The sequence below is a fragment of the Pagrus major genome, chromosome 17, assembly GCF_040436345.1.
Source record: "Pagrus major chromosome 17, Pma_NU_1.0".
NCBI lineage: Eukaryota > Metazoa > Chordata > Actinopteri > Spariformes > Sparidae > Pagrus > Pagrus major.
The window spans coordinates 707,141-713,208 of NC_133231.1; the positions used below are offsets into that span (position 1 = coordinate 707,141).

At 40.7% G+C, this 6,068-nt stretch overlaps 1 long non-coding RNA gene across 1 annotated transcript; it reads left to right on the top strand.

Moving 5' to 3' along the window:
• Positions 1–3,855: 3,855 nt before the first annotated feature.
• Positions 3,856–4,938, top strand: LOC141012463 (uncharacterized). The gene is made up of 4 exons (XR_012180392.1): positions 3,856–3,928; positions 4,008–4,123; positions 4,207–4,272; positions 4,555–4,938. It is a non-coding gene; the product is annotated as an uncharacterized lncRNA (long non-coding RNA).
• The last annotated feature ends 1,130 nt before the right edge of the window (positions 4,939–6,068 follow it).

The following is a 6,068-nucleotide window of genomic DNA, read 5'->3' on the forward strand; positions in this document are numbered from 1 at the left end:
ATGCTCAGTAGTACACATATATGGTTCTTTAATGTATTTGCATTGTACTAAAATGCATTCATTTACAATGGGCATATATGAGGCTGAAACAGGTAGCCTAGTGCATCCCAAATGTTTCAACATTAACATTTTAATATAACATTATAGTCATTATGGCCTTTAGAAAAATGCTTTTTTGGGGAGGTGGGGTAGTGCACTATAGGCCCCTGTGGCGCGGCCTAAGCTTTTGTCCTTAATGGCATTTTTTTCCCTTACATTACTTTTACTTTTATACTTTAAATAGTTTTGAAACCAGTACTTTTACACTTTTACTTGAGTAAAAAGCTTGAGTTGATACTTCAACTTCTACAGTAATGCATGTTAATACTTTTGACACCTCTGGTTTCTGCTTATATGAAAATAGAAAGAGAGGGCAGTTAAAGACAACTCTTTAAATATAATTTTCTCATGATAACTAGAACAAAACATTTTCAATACTGTTAAATACAGACTTGTTTTTAATTGAGATTTAAAGCTGCTACAGATGTTTCTTCTTTCATATGACCTGTTTGCCGCTGCATTACCGCGGTGATGCCTCGGCAATAAAAGGGGGGGCTGCACTTGATAACTGTAGATGCTAGGTGGCAGCAGGGTGCTTGAATCCTGATGATGACAGGATTTTCCTTTATTCCCAGTTTGAACACAATGTGATGAGCAATGGCAGAGTCACACTGCTGCTGCTCTCTGCTATACACACACAGAATGTGAAGAAATAAAACAAGTCATGACATGACATGTTGTTGAGCAATGAAGGACATTGAAATCTTGAAACAGTTTACATTGTAAGAAAAGCTCTATTTAACTAGAGGAGTGCTGCGGTGCGTAATGTGGTGTGCAGATCTCAGTCCTCTGATCGGACTGGACAGGTCATAGGGGATGGGGTGAGGGTGGGTGAAATAATGGAACACATTATAACATAACCTGCAATGGACTCCAGTAGCAGAAACATCAAGTGTGTCTCCCTCTTTAGAGAAGAGACAGAGTTTAACTTCAGTGATTATGGTCTTGCATTTCTATAGCGCTTTTCCAGTCTACTGACAGCTCAAAGCGCTTTACAATACTTGCCATATTCACCCATTCACACACACATTCATACACTGATGCTGGAGGCTGCCATACAAGGTGCCAACTGCTCATCAGGAGCAATTTGGAGTTCAGTATCTTGCTCAAGAACACTTCGACATGTAGCTGAGGGGAGCCGGGATTCAAACCAGTGACCTTCCGATTACTTGACGACCCGCTCTACCTCCTGAGCTACAGCCGCCCCATAAATTGAAATCTCCCGACTCCTGAGCTCCATCACTGCTGTTTCCTCTGGAGTGTGTCCTCTGTACTGTCCTGTTTATAACTATAGATTTTTAGTTTTGCTGCTTAAATGAGCCATTACTATGTGCATGGAAATGACTGAAAGCAGCCTCTCTAATCATTAAAGCACAGTGTACATGCGTTGTGAACCTGCCTATGAAGGTGCATCTTACTATATGAATACTGAGCCCTCTACATAGCTGGTAAAACACTGTGACATTGACTTTAGATCAAGGGCCCATTGACATTTAGTACTGCAAACGCTTTCTGCTGCTCGAAGATGAATTTATTGATCACTATCAAAGGCAAACTCCATGTAGAAAGATAGGACTGTCAATAGTCATGCAGTGCTGATCATTGAGAAGAGGGCTAAATCTGTGCACACGGGTCATGAATCCGAGAGCACGGATTTCCACATCCAGTTTTTTTTTTCTATCATGTGACCCTAGAGGGGTTCCGTAGAAACAGACTGAATCAATGAGGAAATAAAACAGTGTGTCTGGTTCCAGAGGGAGAAGAGAGAAATTCAGGGCCCTGAGGTGTTCACTGTAGTCTGGACTGATAACTTGTGCCACCTGGTGGTTGTTGGTGCGCACTGCAGCTAATGCAAAATCAGCTAGATATAACAAAAGTCCCCCCTCCTTTTCTGCTGTGTTGCAGCAGCTTTAATGGCATCCTCTGAAAGGAGAAACATCTGCACATACAAAATTCGGCGACATCTTGAATAAAAAAAATTCAGGATGTAAATACCGGTATGTATCTATTGCAAGTTCTGTTGATCTTGTCTGGCGCGGCTTCCGTAGTGCAAACGCTGTGAGGGAGACTCGCGTGCACGCGGGAGCGTGCCTCCAGGCAAATGTAGTATAGTGACTGTTTAGGCTAGAAAAATGTACTAAATGACGTCGTTTCGAGTAAACTCTGGATGTTGCCACTTCAGGACACTTGGATTGCAGCGGACGAGCAGTATGGAGGAATATTACAAAGTTTTTGTGTAGTTTTATGGACCTTTTTGTCTCGGACGCCATTTACGCCCTTTATATGGATTTTTGCTGCAGGAGGGTACCCCCGCGGGTCTCCAGCTGCACTTTGAGGAATAAGAAACTACACTGGACTTCTCATCAGCATGAGAGTGAGTCGATAATGACTGAATTTCGTTCCAGAGTGAACTATTCCTTTAATGTTCCAAATCTACGGTCATGGTACATGGTAGAAAAAAAACAGGATGTGGAAATCTGTTGCAACGGATTCACAAATTTTGTGCACACGGTTTTGTAATCCATTTCATTTTTTCTAACATACATGTATGCATTCCCCATGGAGCATTCTGAGGGCGACCGCATCTGCCAAGTACTTCACTCGAGTTACATGTGAGATAAAATTGAATTTCCTGGGTGGATGTGGTCATTGCAGTCCATGCAAGGCAGGTTCATTTGCTGAAGAACCAAAGAGGGCCGTGTGCACGGATTGAGAATCCGAGAGCATGGATTTCCATACCATGTGACCCTAGACAAATCTCATATATAAAAAACCTTTAAATATTTTTTTGTCTTCAAAAGAAAAGTTTGTCTTATTATTATATAATTTTAATACCCGAAAATTGTTCTGTAATCTCAATATAACTTTGTTATGACCACATAATTATTTCTTAATCATCAAAAATTATTAGGTCAAAATAGCTTTCTGGTAATTACAGAATCATTTTGTATTCACTAGAAAGCAAACATGTTCATTAGAGGCTCAGAAAATGGTTCATTCATGACCAGAAAAAAAGTGAACAATAAACGGCAGCTGTTTTCAGCAGAGAACTTATGATAAACCAGTAAATGCAGTACAAAAATGGCAGAGAGACAGTTAAAGAGCTAGATGTTTATATACAGAGAAGGACGAATATGCAACCTTTATTCATCAGGTGTACGCAAACACAAAAACAAATGAATGCTTAGGTGTCTGCTCTACAGTATACAGTCCCCTCCAAAACTATTGGAAAAGCAAGGCCAATTCCTTTATGTGTGCTGTACACTGAAAATATTTGGCTTTGGCATCAAAAGATGAATATGAGACAAGAGATCAGTATGTCAGCTTCCATTTACATCTAGATCTGTTAAAAAACTTAGAAGATAGCACCTTTTTTTGAAAAAGCAAAATTATTGGAACATGTGACTGACAGGTGTATTTTGTTGCCCAGGTTACATTGATTATTCAAACAGTAAATAGCGCTGAATGTCAACTCTCAGTTTCAGCTTTGGGTTTTGCCTGTCTATGGGAGAAAAACAAGCAATTTTGAAGAGAAGATGGAAAATCAATCAGAGCCATTGCACAAACATTAACCATAGCCACCACAACCATTTGGAATGTCCTGAAGAAGAAAGAAACTGGTGGTGTACTGGTGTACTCAGTGTGGGGATTTGGGCAGGAAGTCTGACACACTCAGTGGCAACACTCACACACCCTACAGGGTCACATGATGTCTCATGATCACATGACTGAAATCAGGAAGTGATAAATGTTTGGGAGATGCCAGTCAGTCTCTCTTTGTTCTGCCAGCCAACTCTGCACAGCTGAGCTGGGTTCACCTCACATGCAGGTATGGGGGGTCATTTAGGTGTATGTTGGTTCAGTTAGTAAAAACCTAGATTTAATAATTATTTATTCTATTTTATCAGGATAATCTAGTGTGTTTACTCCTTGCGGAGAACACAGACCGCTGCATGGCCTTTTCACATTGACGGGATCATCACATTGTGACTCCAGCTGCGGAGATATGGACACCGATATGCTGGTAAATTATATAATGCCCACTTTTATTGAATGTTTTAAAACTGTGTTGAAATGTCTACTTAAAGCCTCTCTTTGTGTCTGTAGCACTTGGAATGTTCAACTACACCTGCATAGTTACTGCGATGTGGGACAATTGAGCATACCTGCCAAGTAGGCCTATATTTATTGATTATGTTAAAGGTTGAATATGCTGTGGTGTTAAACTAGGCTGGCAACTAATGTGTTTTATTTCTCTCTTAGAGAAAGGACCAGGCCAGCCACTGTTTTATTGTTAAATCATAGGCCTTTGTGAATTCAACTTGTTTTGGTTCTTTTTTTTTCTTTTGTCTTTGTGTGTCTCTGGGGCCAATGGTCAGTTATAATTCTGAGTGAATTAATTTAAATGCTGTTGATGCTGGTTGTTCTCCTCTCTTACATGTACTCTCTTCTTAGGCTGTCTCTGTATAAGGCCGGATTTGCACTGCTCCTCTCCTCGGGGTGACCACACGGGTGAGACACCGTAGTGGTGTGTAGTATACCTATAACCGCAACACGGTGTGATATACTGTAGTGGTGTATTGATATTTTATGTGTGTAGTGCTTGCTGTGTTGCATGTGTGTCCCGGTGTTGGGTTTGCTGTCTCTTGTTTCTGGTCTCTCCAGGGGCCTCCTGAGGAAGAGGGATCTTTGCTCGTGCCAGTCCGACCCTTTCCTGAGTGAGGAGTTCCAACCAGTTATCTTTTAAAACATTCTATTCATAGCATCCCGGACTTATTGCTTTTATACTGAATATTTTGTATTTATACTAATTGTAATAAATTTGTTATTTTTTATACATATTTGCCTCATTGTCAACTGTCCCTTTTGCGGGGAAGATATAAGATAGCCACACTACATATAAGGGAAAACTTAGGGGTCCCCTCTGCCCACCATCAGGGGGTGGCGTTGTCAGTTACATGGTTATGCTGCTTGTCAGGCACCACATCAGTAACCAATGTTGAACTGGTAGATGAAGGAAAACATCAGCAGTTAATGACAAAACATTCTGAGAGCTGTAAAGAAAAACCCTAAACCAACTGTCAGTGACATCACCAATGACCTCCCAGAGGACAGGAGTGAAGGTATCACAATCCACCGTTTTGCAGAAGACTTCAGGAACAAAAGTACAGAGGCCGAACCAGAAGATGCAAACCACTCATTTAGCAATAAGAATAGGAAGGCCAGATTGGAATTGGCCAAAAAGTACAGAGACAAGGCTCAAAAGTTCTGGTACAAAGTTTTATTGACTGATGAGACAAAGATTAACCTTTACCAAAGTGATGGAAAGGCTAATGTGTGGAGAAAGAGAGGATCTGCTCATGATCCCAAACACACAAGCTCATCTGTGAAACAAGGTGGAGGTAATGTCATTGCTTGGGCTTGCATGGCTTCTTCTGGGACAGGCTCATTGATCTTCATTGATGATGTAACACATGATGGCAGCAGCAAAATGAACTCAGAAGTCTACAGAAACATTCTGTTCGGTTTGGTGATTTCAGTGGGTCGCAGGCTTGATGCAGTTATTGCAAGCAAAGGATTTGCAACTAATTAAGTATTATATACTTTAATCTATTTTAAGTATCTGTTCCTATACCTCACCTAACAATTTGGTGTTCCGTTACAAATGATGCTATCTTCTAAGTTGTGTAACAGATCTAGATGTAAATACCTGGAATTAAAAGCTGAAATGCTGGTCTCGTCTCATATTCATCTTTTGATTTCAAAGCCAAATGTTTTCAGTGTACAGCCAAAAGAAAGGAATTGGCCTCACTGTTCCAATAGTTTGGAGGGGACTGTAGTTAGTTCATACTTTTGCCATTAGGACATTGTTAGGTGCGTGTGTGCTGTTCAGCTTGTTTAGAGGCTTGTGCTCATGACAGCGTGGGATGTAAACAATAATGGTGCTCTCCTTGGCTGAGCTGTAACAT